Source organism: Coptis chinensis, chromosome 3, assembly GCF_015680905.1.
Source record: "Coptis chinensis isolate HL-2020 chromosome 3, ASM1568090v1, whole genome shotgun sequence".
NCBI lineage: Eukaryota > Viridiplantae > Streptophyta > Magnoliopsida > Ranunculales > Ranunculaceae > Coptis > Coptis chinensis.
This window is the reverse complement of record NC_141458.1, coordinates 92,133,678-92,148,452: the sequence shown is the minus strand read 5'-3', so window position 1 is coordinate 92,148,452 and position 14,775 is coordinate 92,133,678.

The following is a 14,775-nucleotide window of genomic DNA, read 5'->3' as shown; positions in this document are numbered from 1 at the left end:
CGTACACGACCAAAGGCTCCAACAGCTCATCCTCAAGATCTAGATGCTACAAATGCAAACGAAGTAGATCCAGAAAATATGGAGACTGAAGATGAAGACGTTACATTAGAAATGATGCGTCAAAGGTTCAGAAGAGAAAATGAACACAACAACTACTTGTAGAAGCAACTGAACAAAGGGAAGCAAATACAAACGGATGACGCCGATGCTACTTCTTCTACAACGGCAAGAGCCCCCAAATAGAGTGAAAATCGAAATGTATTCAACCGAATATAGGATAATAATGGCAGATTCCGTCTATTAGAACTCGTCCTTGAAAATCATTCAAATCACTCAAGGTCAAGCATATGTTCATCCTATTCGAGGAGGCGATCCAGATCTCAAAATAACAAGGACATGGGCGTAGCAAGGGGCATAACACAAGGCATAAAGAACAACAAAACACGTTGTCAGGAAGACATCATACCTCCCATGAGATTCCAAAATCATCACGCATTAATCGCAACATGTCAAGAAGATCAGAAAGATGGACAACATCAACCATAAGAGGCGATGCCGGACGACAAGGTCATGACCTCAGGCACGAATTGCAATACGACCTATGACATGGTTTAAATGCAGCAAACCGCTACAAAAGGTTTAACAAAGATCAGCCCCGAATGCGGCCACACCAAAGAAACTACTCCCCAATTCGACAGCTTAGCCCGTATTATCGGCATAGGTCTCGCAGTCCAAAGAACCAGCGAAATCTAGAAGTATGCAACAACTGGGGGCGACCACACGGTTAGATGCAGCATAGCGAAGTTACTCCTTAAGTTTAAAATCAAGATACTGCAGGAGCAACATTCACAGTACAACAATCAAAGACATTATCAAGAAAACAATGAATAATGCGGGTGTGGTTGAAACTCGATAGAAGGATCTTGCAGTAAACGTAGATGTCGTTGGGCGATTTTCTTTGATGATACAAAATGCAGAACTGGGGGCGACCGCAAGAAATCGACGTCAAAGTCATATAATATGGCGTAAAACTTTAGAGAACCCCAGCTTGCCTACACTGACCAGCAAAACAAAGACATGGTCAAGAAGTCGTTCGTAAAGAAAACTGGAGACATATCGAGAAATTGGTATTACAATAAAGTTTAAGCTTCACCACTACTTTATGTACAACTCAAAACTTAGGGCGACAAAGTTAAACACAATGGTTTGAATACAAATAACTGATACAGAATGTTTATTGAAGACCAGCTCAGAATGTAACCGTATCGAAGAAACTACTCTCAACTTCGACAATATAGTCTAACTATAGACTCAGGTCTCACAATTCAAGAAACCAGTGGACTCTAAAGCTAAGCAACAACTGGAGGTGACCACTAAATAAAACATAACGCTAAGAAGTTCCTCCGGTACAGCCAAAACTTATTAGAAAGACCTAGTTGTAAACGAAGATGTCGTTGGGCGATTTCCTTTGATGATACAGAATGCAGAGTGTCAAGAAGGATTCAAACATTCAGATCTTCCAAAGTTTGATGAAGTAAGGAGAGACCCGAACAACCATATCATGGAGTTTAAAAGCAAGCTAGTTCTCTGGTGTAGAGATGATCCTCTCTTATGTAAACTTTTTTCATCTACACAAACAAAAAAATTTATGTTGGCTCGAATCAAAAGTCGTGGAGTTTGCGTTTGTGACACCTTACTCCACGCATCAAAAGTCGTGGAGTTTGCGTTTATGACACCTTACTCCACGCATCAAAAGCCCTGGAGTTTACATTTATGACACCTTACTCTACATATCAAAAGTCCTGGAGTTTGCATTTACCAATATTTTATACACAACTTAAAGCTAGGGGCGAGCACTTGTCGACATTGAATAGCTGGAACACCTATCCAACTGTCGTAGAACAAGATTGTTTCTCCAGTGAATTGCCAACAATTGGGGGTGACTGCAATATGCTTAACACCCAAAAGTTTCTTCATTTACTGTTGAGTGTTTTTATACTACAGGTGTTACCTGAACTAAACGACAAACAAAAAACAAAATGCAAAGGAACTACAACCAATAACAATGAAGCGAAGTTTTGCTTGAAGGAAACAAACGAAATGAAGATGTTACAACCACAAATCATGGCAGACCGACACCACTACAATAAATTTGAATTGGCCTATAATGAAGCCTCAAAGCTAGCATTCTAACAACATTGTAAAACTGGGGCGACCAATGAAAGGACTCTAGCTCCAATACACAATTGGGGGCGACCACAACACACTTACTGTCCACAAGTTTCTCCATTTCATTAGTATGGAGTGTTTTCATACCACTGGTGTTGCCTGAACTAAGCAGCAAACAAAAACAATGATCAATAACAATGCAACACACACTTGATTGAAGGAAAAAAACTATAAATGAAGATGTTCCAAGACGGTTCTCTTTTGACGAATCAGAAACCTAAAAAAGTCTTCCTTGACAGCCATGTTACATGTGATCTATTCATGAAGGCAAATGACGAAAAGTCAATAGGACAATTTTATCATAAGTTTCAAGCTTCAACAATACTTGTATGCAGTAACTAAGAATCAGGGGCAACCACTTAATTGATGTATTTGTAAATAACGCCCATCGATGATCTGGGGGCGGCGATTGAGCTAAGTCTTCTAACCTATGTCAAAAGTCGTGGAGTTTGCGTTTGAAACACCTTACACCACATATCCAAAGTCATAGAGTTTGAGTTTGCGATACCTTACTTTATGTATCAAAAGTCGTGGAGTTTGCGTTTACAACGTTAACACCTTACTCCACGCATCAAAAGTTATGGGGTTTACATTTGCGACACCTTTCTCCACGCATCAAAAGACGTAGAGTATGCATTTGTGACACCATACTCCACGCATCAAAAGTCGTGGAGTTTGCATTTGAAATACATTATTCCACCCATCAAAAGTCGTGGAGATTGTGTTCGTGATACCTTACTCCACGCATAAAAAATTGTGGAGTTTGTGTTTGTGGCACATTACTCCACGCATCAAAAGCCGTGGGGTTTGCGTTTGCAACACCTTTCTTCACGCATCAAAAGACATGGAGTATGCATTTGTGACACCTTACTCCACACATCAAAAGTCGAAGAGTTTGCGTCTACGACACCTTACTCCACGCATACAAATATACAAAATAATGGTGTTTTTCATCACCTCAAAACGAAATTTACGTGTCTGCCATAAATTTTCCTTGATTTAATTTTATGGCTTGAGTTCCTATTTATATATGCAACAATTTTTTATTCTTTGCCGCAAGGAATAAATTCCATACAGCAAAGAGGGGACGATGTATGTACCACTATATTCGTACCCCTACAAACATAATTTGTTGAGTAACACTATAGCGCCACTCACTACTAGGTACGATGCCCAAAATTATGGTAGGCCAGCGTTGTCCATATTTATGGCGTGCCTGCCCTATCCAAAATTATGGCATGCCTGCCCAAAATTATGGCGTGTCTACGCTGCCCAAAATTATGGCACCATAAGCTAGATATGGCAGGTTCAGATTTAGAAAACATATTTGTCCTTCCATATTAAGACTTTACATAATTACATAAGATTTTCTAGCAATTAAGGAAAGGATATTTCTCATTATTATCCTATAAATATTACATTCCTTTGAAACAAAGAACTATGTTCATTTGAGAGACTTGATTCCAGATAACGATTTGGATATGTAGGCAGCCATTGAAGGTATAGTCTCAACAATTCTATAACAATCTCCCTAGCAAGATCGTTAGTGTGTTCGGGTGAGTTCTTACCCAAACAGAATACTTACAAATGATAATCGTTTATCACCTTTATATAATCATCCCACCATGAATCACTCGCAATAAAAAGTACCCAATACTTGATTAAATCCTGTCCCACTAGTCTTTTCAACAAGCGTTTTGAATTCTCGAAACCTTTCTTTCATGTTTTGGTGCTTGTCCTTGTATGCTTTTGGCAAATATTTAAGTCCAAATCTCAAATAATACTTCTTTCTCAAGTCGAGCCATTCATTCTTCGTGAACTTACCATTAACTCTTTTAACATAGGGTGTAATAACATTTTCCTTCAACAACTCAATAAAGTAGCCCTCTCGCTCTAAGTTCCATTCGATTTCAACTTCTTTAGCTACCTCAAAAGGTTCCAATTCCAAAGGGGCATTGCTTGAACCCATCTAAATCCATCGAAAACAAATTACTACAGTAAACAAATTACTTCTATTTCCATAAAAACCCTACATTTTCACAAACACAGTTTCAACAATATCGAAAAACACATCAAAAAACATTTTCACTAATACTCATTGTTCTTTATATTAAAAAACAATCAATGAACTTAAATAATACTCTTAACAAGTTAAAACTAAACTACCACGGATCTACAACAATCAATGAATCAAATCAAATGAAAAATACCTTAATAAACAACTTCGATCAAAACCCCGTGAATATAATAGCATACAATCAATAAGTATTTTCCAGTCAATTCTCAATCAAATCATGCATACATGCTAGTAATTTGAGCAAAAATTAACTGACGATCTTCGAGTTTAACTGAAACCAAATTATCAAATTGGCATGTGAAACACAAAAAAGGAAACAGTACATTTAAAATATAAATTAGACAGACAAGCACATGCAATTGAGCCATAACATTAAGTGACACGTAAAGCATCTTTGTTCCAAAAACTTTACACATAAACAAACAACATAAACCAAACAAGTTAACACATACATATCACTGTCTCAATGTGTTAAACAGGTGTATACATTCACTACTACTCAAGGATATATAAAATTTTCAAATGCAACATCTAATCAAAGTATGACATTTAATTAGTTTATCAATCTCAATAACAACAATCAACACATATTCCACTTGATAATTATAGCAACCTCAATTAAAAAGATAGTGGCGTTCAAACCTTTTGTTAAATTGATTTCCACGAAAGAAAGAAGAGAGAAGATGAAGGCAGCAGTGTACAAACTGATGAAGAATAAGAGAACTCTCAAAACCTTATTTCGTTCCTGTTTATATAGAATGAAAACCTAGGGTTTTCAATTGCGATTGAAATCAATAATCACATTAACTAGGGTTTTCAATTGCGATTGAGAAAGAGTCAATCATTTTCACCTTATTCTTCGATCAATGATTGAGTTGAGATTGTCCATGGATGGAGTTGAAATTTATCGAAGGGTTTTTGGAAAAGAAGTGTTATCGCTTTTTGCAGGAGAGAAACAAAGAAACCACGGGAAGACAAAAGGAGAAAACTAGAAAAACTAACTACCCAAAAATGAGTTTTTGGACTTTCTAGAAAGACATTTTTTGCTTTCCCACTTCTTATATTGTTAGCTTTCTGAGATTGCCAAACGCGCTTTTGACTTCTGTCCTTCTAGAAAGCCAGGAAGTGACTTATTGAGGTGTTGCCAAACGCCCTCTTAGTATTGTTGGTTTATATTTAATGAATTAGAGAACTGTGAAAGAAATGAAAAAGTTCCCCCTGATTGCTTTCATGAAATTTTGGAAAATGTAATTTCTACAGCGTCTAATGAAAATACTCGATCGCATAGCTTCGAGAAGTAAATGACGAGAAACAATATGTGTTTTTAATTTTAAAGTTTTGATTATGTTAACCATACAAACATGTGTTCGGTAAATGGGCTAAGGTACTAAGAAGTTCACTTCTCTCATTGAGGCTCTATTCAGACTATACTACCAAATTTTACCGTCTCAGTTCTTAGTTTGACATGCTAACAGCTGCACAAGGGATCATAATAATTTTATCTCACTTACTTAATGAATGCATCAGTGTAAGTACCCTCCGTTCTACATTTCATATCACTACAGCACACGTGTCCACACACCAGGTCGTACTTCACCAGCTCGTACCAAGCCATCAAGACGTAACAACGACCCAGACTCAGGTCGTCCCAAATACCAGTTACAGCCATATATGGAAGCAAATAATCTAGCTAGCGCAATCCTGGAGCTCAGTCAACGCATCAATCAAGGAGACATTTACTTTGTAACATTAGGGGTAATGACGAATCATTAAGATAGCATACAATGTGGATCTACCCTTGACAACGGCCTGGAGCAAATAAGAAAAGTCAACTCAAACATCTATAAGTAGAGAGAGATGAACTTCGTAAAGCTTGATTCAAGTTTACCCCAAGAAACTTGATATGTAGGTAACTCTTATCCCAAGAAAGAGTGCAGCCACTCCCTATCAATCCTAACCTCAGGTCGTAGATCCCAAAATACTAAACATCTACATTGGCGCCATCTGCCGGTTCGTTCCCTTGAGAAAATACACACAAACTATTTTCTCAAGCCCACGAAGCTGGTCAGAAAAACCACCATGGAAGCACAACTACAAACTTTAGCATATCAAATGAAGACGCTCCAAGATTCCTTTATAACCCTTCAACAAGAAAACCAAACTAAGCGTGACCAAGCTACCTCCAACACCAACAACAGCACTCCAGACGCAGTGGAGAACAACGCAGTCACAGCCCTCACCACTACCACCAATCAACGACTAGAAGACTTCGCCCAGAGGTTGGAGAAGTCAAACGACAAAGCTAGCGTAGTCCAGATCGCTCAAATGATGCTCCAGTTATACAAGGCATCACCATTCACCACTGAAATTAGGGACAAGCAGCATCCTTCAGAATTCATCCAACCAAAGTTCCCGTTGTACCACGGTAGCTCGTGTCCAGGCCAACACGTAGCTCGTTTCAGCCAGATCCTCGCACTCTACAGAGCTCTAGACTATGACTACCTGAAGTGCAAACTCTTTCCAGCCAGCTTAAAGGATGGAGCACTAGACTAGTTTTACACGCTCACCCCTGATTTAATCAACAACTTTGACAAGCTGGCTGAGACGTTAGTAGCAGAGTTCGTCCACAACAGGAAGAAACAAGCCGACCTGGACTCCTTGTTTCAACTTAAGCAAGCACACGATGAGACGATCCGCGCTATCCTAGGACGTTTCAAAAAGGAACTCTTATCAATAGAGCCAGGCCTCAAGGACAGTTTTGCAACTTCTGCATTCACCAACGTCCTCCTAGACGACTCCGACCTAGCAGGGTCTCTAATGCGCAACAAGCCAGAACGCTTAGACGACCTGTACCACATAATCAACAAGTACGAAGAATGGATGGCCCAGCGCCAGGGCAAAGAAGTCCTCGCAGTAAGCGATAAGTGAGGACCCAAAGAAAACAATCATTACTCGGGCAACAACAACAACAACAACAACAAGTGCTCCAGCTCCCACAAGCCCTCATACACCAAAAGGGAATTCTCCAACTTCTCCAGGACGCCAAGCCATATCATGAAGAAGATATATATAGCACTATACTTCAAGCCCAACATCAACAAAGTCATATCAATCTAAGGACGTCCATACTGCCATTTCCACAAACTCCACCACTGTGACACAGATGAGTATTGGAGCCTCAAGCACTACCTCCAAGACTTAGTCAAAGAGGGAAAACTGAAACAGTTCTTGCCAGAAAGCAACCTCAGGCATAAGCTAAATGCCAATCGCAACAGAAGCAGAAGCAAGAGCCAAGAACGACCTGCTCGCAGAAGGAACAGGAGCAGAATAGCCCGACGATCTAAATCTCCATGTCAGTCGAGACACAACAGGAGACATCACTCCTCTGATCACGATGAGGAAAAGGTAATCCACATGATTACAGACACCTCCAACAACGAGACCTCAGGTCGTAAAAAACGTAGGCGTGTAGGAGCGCTGCAAGAAATCTACCACCTCTCCCACAAAGCTAAGGTGATCACTCCTACCAACTCTCAATCTACAACCTCCATATCATTTACCGAGGAAGATCTCGACAAGGTGTGCCTACCCCACAATGATGCCCTGGTAATGCACGTCAAAATCAAAGGGTGGACAATTAAAAGGGTCCTAATCGATCTAGGTAGCTCCTGCGATATCTTTTTCTTCCAAACATACAAGGATATGCACCTACCAGACTCGGTGATGATAGAATCAAATGCACCAGTTTATAGATTCAATGGAGACCGTATAGATGCCATTGGAGACTGATAAGGACCCAAAACTGTAATACTAAACTCCAAGAGACATAGCATTTTGGTTAATTATGTGTTTAATAATCATGAAATAATTATATTTTCGTATTTTTGCAGGTTTTCGCAGTTAACGTGAATATGATGATAAAACATTCATCAAAGTACAGGAATACTTGCATACTTGAAGTCTTCCCACTCAGCCCCAGTGAAGCCCAACAAAGCTTGACTAGAGCCGAAGATTCCAAAGGGACAAAACCAGTGCAGAACGGGTCCACGTGTAAAGAAGCAGCAAACTTCCAAAGCTCACATCTTTCAAACCTGGACGCCTATTTCGGCTAGTGAACTGCTAGAGCAACCAGGGCGACGAGCTCTACGCAAAAACAAAAAGTTGTAAAAATGCAAAAATCCGAGCCGCCACTGGGGGGGGGGGGGCTTTACAGAGACTAGGAGCTATATATATGAGAAGGGGACCTTACCCTGTTTAGACTTTAGGACTTAGCTTTATATTCTTGTATTAGTTTAATTTCCAATACATGTTGTTGCTTTCTCCTTCTAGTAGCTTATCTTTTCTTTTGAAGCATCAAGTACTGTAAGTACTCTCTTTTATAAAACTCAATTTTATTCAAGTTGAATCCTTGTTCTTTATTTACTTGTTTAGTATATACAATAAGATCAATTAATCATCCAATGACCATGAGTTAAATCCTCTCAATTAAGGGGGAGGGTTAATGATGCTCATGTGAGGATCCAGATTGACACTTTAATGTTCCAGAATCACTACTTAGGAATTAGGTGTAGATTATGCATCCAGTCCCAAAATGATTGAGATTGTCCAAGTTTGGAGTGCTGATGCTCCATAACAGTCTCGCGAGAGACCCAAAATGTCTCACACGAGACCCTATGGTGGCCGTTAGCTCTCTGATTTGTCCAGCTGATGTAGAATCAAACCAGGAGCTGAAATGATATTCCAGAGATGGAATATTAGTTCAACTCCTTATGCTAGTGAGATGAGCTCAGAGATGTGTGCATCTCACTATGGATCGATACTCGACGCCGTCTCGGGTTTGTCTATGAACTCGAGACAGATTAGAGTTGTAGTGATATGGTACTCTAATTGTTAAAACTGATTGTTACATGAGTGCGGTTAACTTTTCTCCTGTATCTTTATCCCTGTTTATTTTACGTAGAAATCATCGTTATTATTTTACGTTACTTGCATTGCCGTTAATTTCTTTAAACCTAAGAAATAACCTAAAATCTTACTCACTAAAAGTTGTAAATCCAGTTGTGAACCTTGCCTCGCCCTAAGGTATGGACGATCCCTTACTCAACCTATCCTACCAACCCACGTGAGTAAGGTAACTTGACTAAATAGACGTTTATGGACTTTGGACTTCGGATTAAAGAATCAAACCGGAAATTACCGTTTATCAGAGACGTCATCCTACCAGTCTCCATTGGAAAAAAAAAGGACATGGTCAAGACTTCAACACGCTTCAGTGTGATTTATGTCAAGTTGTCCTACACCGCCATCTTAGGCCGCTGGTGGATTCACAAGATCCAAGCAGTCTCATCCACCTTATACCAAATCATGCAGTTCCCTAGACCCCGAGGCATCATGGAGCTCAGGAGCAACCAACTAGAAGCGCATAGATGTAATCAAATCAGCGCAACAACCACGGCCGAAACTCAAGTCGTCTAAGACAAAGATGTCCTAAAGCTACAAGATCTTCAAGCATCCAACTCACAAGCACCAGCAACAGACAAGCTCAAAGAGAAACACGCACAAATCAAACCTGGAGAAAAAGTCAATATGGGCACAAATGATGACCCAAAATTTGTTTATGTAAGGGCTGATTTAGTCAAGCTCAAGGAGCAACTTGTCAAATTTCTGTCTCTCAATAAAGATATTTTTGTTTGGTCACATATCGATATGCAAGGAATCTGTTTAAATGTAGATCCAACTGTAAAGCCTATCAAACAACGACCTAGGAAGCTTGCAATCAAATTTAAAAAAGCCGTCAATGAAGAGATAGAAAAGCTCAAAAATGTTGGATTCATCAGAGAAGTTGAGTACCCGATCTGGCTAGCTAACATCATAGCCATTCCTAAGAAAAATGGCCAGGTACAACTCTGCATAGACTTCACCAATGTCAACAAGCATTGCCCAAAGGACAGCTTCCCCCTACCAAGGATTGACATACTGGTAGATCAAACTTGAGGACATGAACTTCTATCATTTATGGACGTATACAGTGGGTACAATCTGATACCACTTGCAGAAGACGACCAGTAAAAAACGTCCTTCATAACCGAACAAGGAACGTTCTGCTACAACATCCTACCATTCAGCTTGAAGAATGCCAGAGCGACCTACCAGAGACTGGTCACAAAGATGACTTGCTGGGCGACACTATGGAAGTCTACATAGATGACATGGTAGTCAAAAGCGAAAAAGCTGGCGATCACATTTCTCACCTCCAAGAAGCCTTTGAAAGATTGTGTCAAAACAAGATGAAACTCAACCCAGCAAAATGCGTATTTGGAGTAGCCTCGGGGAAATTCTTAGGATACCTCGTTTCACAAAGACGTATTGAAGCAAACCCAGAACAAATACGAGCTCTCTTAGAAATGTCAGAGCCAACTACCAAGCAACAAATCCACAAGCTATCTGGCATGGTTTCAGCCTTCAACAGGTTCATCTCACGTGCATCTGATAAATGCAAACCGTTCCTGTAAATACTCAAGAAAGGCGCAACATTCACTTGGATAGACGAATGCCACAAAGCCTTCAACGACCTGAAGGCTTACCTATCAACTCCGTCCGTCCTGTCCAAACTAAATGAATGAGAAACACTTGGGCTTTACCTTGCAACTACCAACTTTGCCATCAGCTCAGCCCTCTTTCGCGAAAGCGAGGGAATCGAAAAGTCAGTTTACTTCACCAGCAAGACATTGGCAGATGCAGAAAAACATTACTCTGTAATAGAGAAAACAATGTTGTCTTTGTTGTACTCTGTTCGAAAGTTTCAACCTTACTTTCAGGCTCACAGCATCAAGGTCATAACAGATGTACCCATCAAGTAGGTCTTGAGTTCTAACAACAAAACAGTCCGCATGGCCAAATGGGCTGAAGAACTCGGAGAGCATTACATCAAGTTCGTTCCTAGAACGTCTCGCAAAGGCCAGGTCGTTGCTGACTTCCCCGTCGAAGATGTCAACTGGGAACCTGAGCCCATCACTTCACTCCATCAACCAACCACCCCAGACACGTGGCACCTTTACGTAGATGGAGCTTGCAACAACAGCGGTAGTGGACTGGGGGCTGTGTTAACTTCACCAGAGGGAACACAGCTACAAAAGTCAATCAAGATCGATTTCGCAACATCCAACAACGAAGAGGAATATGAAGCGTTAATCATAGGCCTCCGCATGGCACAACAACTACAAGTCAAAAAGCTCAAGGCTTACAGTGACTCACAGCTAATCGTCAAACAGATCACCAAAGAATATGTGACAAATGGAGCAAACTTAGCCAAGTATGCCCAGGTCGTCAATGATATCATCAGCTCGTTCACAACATTCTCCCTAGAACACATTCCCCGAGAGGATAGTAGACATGCAGACATCTTGTCTTTCTTAGCCTCGAAAACTCAAGAGGCATGTCCCAACACAGTCTACATTGACATCCTAAAGAGGCCCGCCTACCAGTAATAAAGTGTTAACAGCCTCATAGACTTCCAGCCCTCATCCGAAAAAGAGATCACTCAATCTTGGATAGGCCTATTCCTGAAATTTATCGTACATGGTGAACTCCCAGCCGAGGCAAGGAATACTCGTGTCATACAATTTCGAGCTCCCAAGATACACCGTGATCAACGGACGATTATTCCAAAAATCCGTAGGAGGACCCCACGTAAGGTGCATAACTCCACGCGAAGGTCAACTCATCTTTGATGAAATTCACAAAGGCGAATGTGGCAATCATGCAGGAGCAAGATCTTTGGCTCATAAAGCAATCGCCCAAGGGTATTATTGGCCAGGTATGCACATAGAGGCAAAGAAGTATGTTCTCAAATGCCACTAATGCCAAACATTTTGCCACAACCACCTAAGTCCAGCACGGGAATTGATCAACATAGCCATCCCGTGGCCTTTACATCATGGGACCATTCATCCCACAGAAAATAATAGGACTCAATTACGTCCTGGCAGCCACAGATTACTTCACCAAATGGGTTGAGGCAATCCCACTTGTTCAAGTCAAAGAAGTTCACATCATTAACTTCATATGGACCAATATCATCACAAGATTTGGTCTACCCCACACCTTCGTCATGGACAACGGAACCCAATTTGCTGGCACGCATGTCAAGACATTTCTACAAAAATGGCGTATCACTCAAGCATTTTCTACACCTAGATATGCACAAAGCAATGGCCAAGCAGAGACCACAAACAAAGTCATCAAAGAAAATCTCCAAAAGAAGTTGGAGAGCAAGAAAAACCAATGGCCAGAACAGCTTGAGAACATTTTATGGGCATACAGAACAACAGCCAAAGCCAGTACCAATGAGTCTCCATTCACACTTTGCTTCGGAACAGAGATAGTCATACCATCAGAACTTACAATCACAACCACACGTTCTGAAATCGTCGAATTAAGAGAAAACGACAACATCTTAGCCAAAGAAGTCGACCTCCTAGAAGAACGAAGGGAAACAGCTGCAATATCTTTAGCTCAGTACCACCAAACAATCTAATGATCTTACAACAAGAAGGTCATCCCAAGATCTTTTCAAGTTGGCAACCTAGTCCTCAAAAAGACTTTAGCACCAGCCAAGTTTGACCCAACTTGGGAAGGCCCATACATAATTCACAAAGTCGTTGGAAATGGAGCTTACTGGATCAAAACTCATATCGGTGATGTGCTTCCCCAACCTTATAATACAGCTCTACTCAAACGTTTTTATCAATAATTTGTCTCCAGATGTATCAAATAGTATGAATAAAAATCCATCAGCATTTCGCGTATAAATGTCATCTTTGCATTACATCAGTACCACGCATCTTGCACCAACAACCCAACCTGAGACACCAAAGCATCAGGTCGTACACCAACACCATGGTTAAGCATGACCCAACTATAATTACTACGCAGTGGTTAATTATCAATCAAATCCAATCCACGATCCCCCAAAAGGACCACAAATTAACATAGCACCAACGTCAGAGTTAAGTATGATTCAACTGTAATTGCCACTCAAAGGTCAATTATCAGTCAAATACAACCCAAGGGACCCCCAAAAGGACCCCAAGTCAACTTAAGGCCTTTTGAAAGGGTTAAGTGTGGCTCAACTATAATTGTCATTCAAAGGCCAATTATTAGTCAAGAATCAATAAGGAGTTCCCCCAAAAAGGAACGACTCAAGCAATACACATACATAAGGACATGATGAAACCTAGGTGCTAACTATACGCATCTATCAGGTCGTACATAAACATTTACGACCTAAAAAGGCATCAGACGACCTACGAGCATCTACTACTATGTAGCACAGATCATCAAATAACAAATCAAGAAGCAATGGAAGCAGTCACATTTATACAAAATTCAAAGACAATATCAATTCAGAACAAGTAAGTAGTTTAAGTAATTTTTACTTCTTACAAATTTGGTTAGATGCTAGAGGCCCCCAAGTTATCTTGAGAAAACGACCTCAGCACCCCCATCATAAAAAAAAATATATCAGTTATCAATATCAGAAGGACATATAGTTCAAAAATTCATCACTCAAAATTACAAGACACAATCAGAGGACACGGGGAAGATCATCCACATTCAAGGGCTCTAGTGGGCAACCCTTTTCACCAATAGGACAACAAGCTAGATCACCACTTACATTCAACACTTCTGTGGCAACATCTTCAGTTGGCTGAGTAGTTGGAGCAGCACTCTGGTCGGTTGGTAGATCAAGTCGTCTACTAGCATCTACAACAGTACTTCCCGCAACTACTGTTGCAGCCCTACTTTCAACCGACCTCTTGAGGGTTTTGTACTTACGTTCTAGCTCCGATCCATATAATCATCCACTAGAATGTAGACATCATCACTCTCTACCAAGTTGACCAAGTCGTTATATTCATTCTGAGCTCGCTCAGCAACGACATGCGCATTCTTGCACTCAGTAACCCAATGTTGAACTTCCACCTTTGAAGCATCAAGTGATGGTTGCAGCAAGGCCACCTCCTAGCCAACTCCCCGACTTGAGCCCTCAGCCCTCCAACTTCATCCCTTTCCACCTCTTGCAAAGCCAGAAGCTTGTCATAGGCTTCCTTGGCAACATCCAGCTCTTTCTTGTCAGGTCAGAGATAGTTGCCATCTCCCTCAGCTTCATGTACATGGCCAGAACCTGACAAACCAACAAAATAATTCAGATCGAAAAGATACTTGCAAAGCACAAAATAGAAATTCAGATCGGAAAGACAGTTACGAAGCACATGGAGCGATCCATATCTCTCATGTTTGCTTCCAAGTCCTTCCCAGTCTCCAGCTGGTGCCTATCTCCATCCAGGGCAATACTCTCCAGCAGCCCTCCAGCAGCTAGTGAAGACTTGAAACTACAATCCATATTCTTCACTAGCTTAATTGGTCAACCCACTCACTGGGTCGTAGTAGGTGACAAGCTTGTCCAG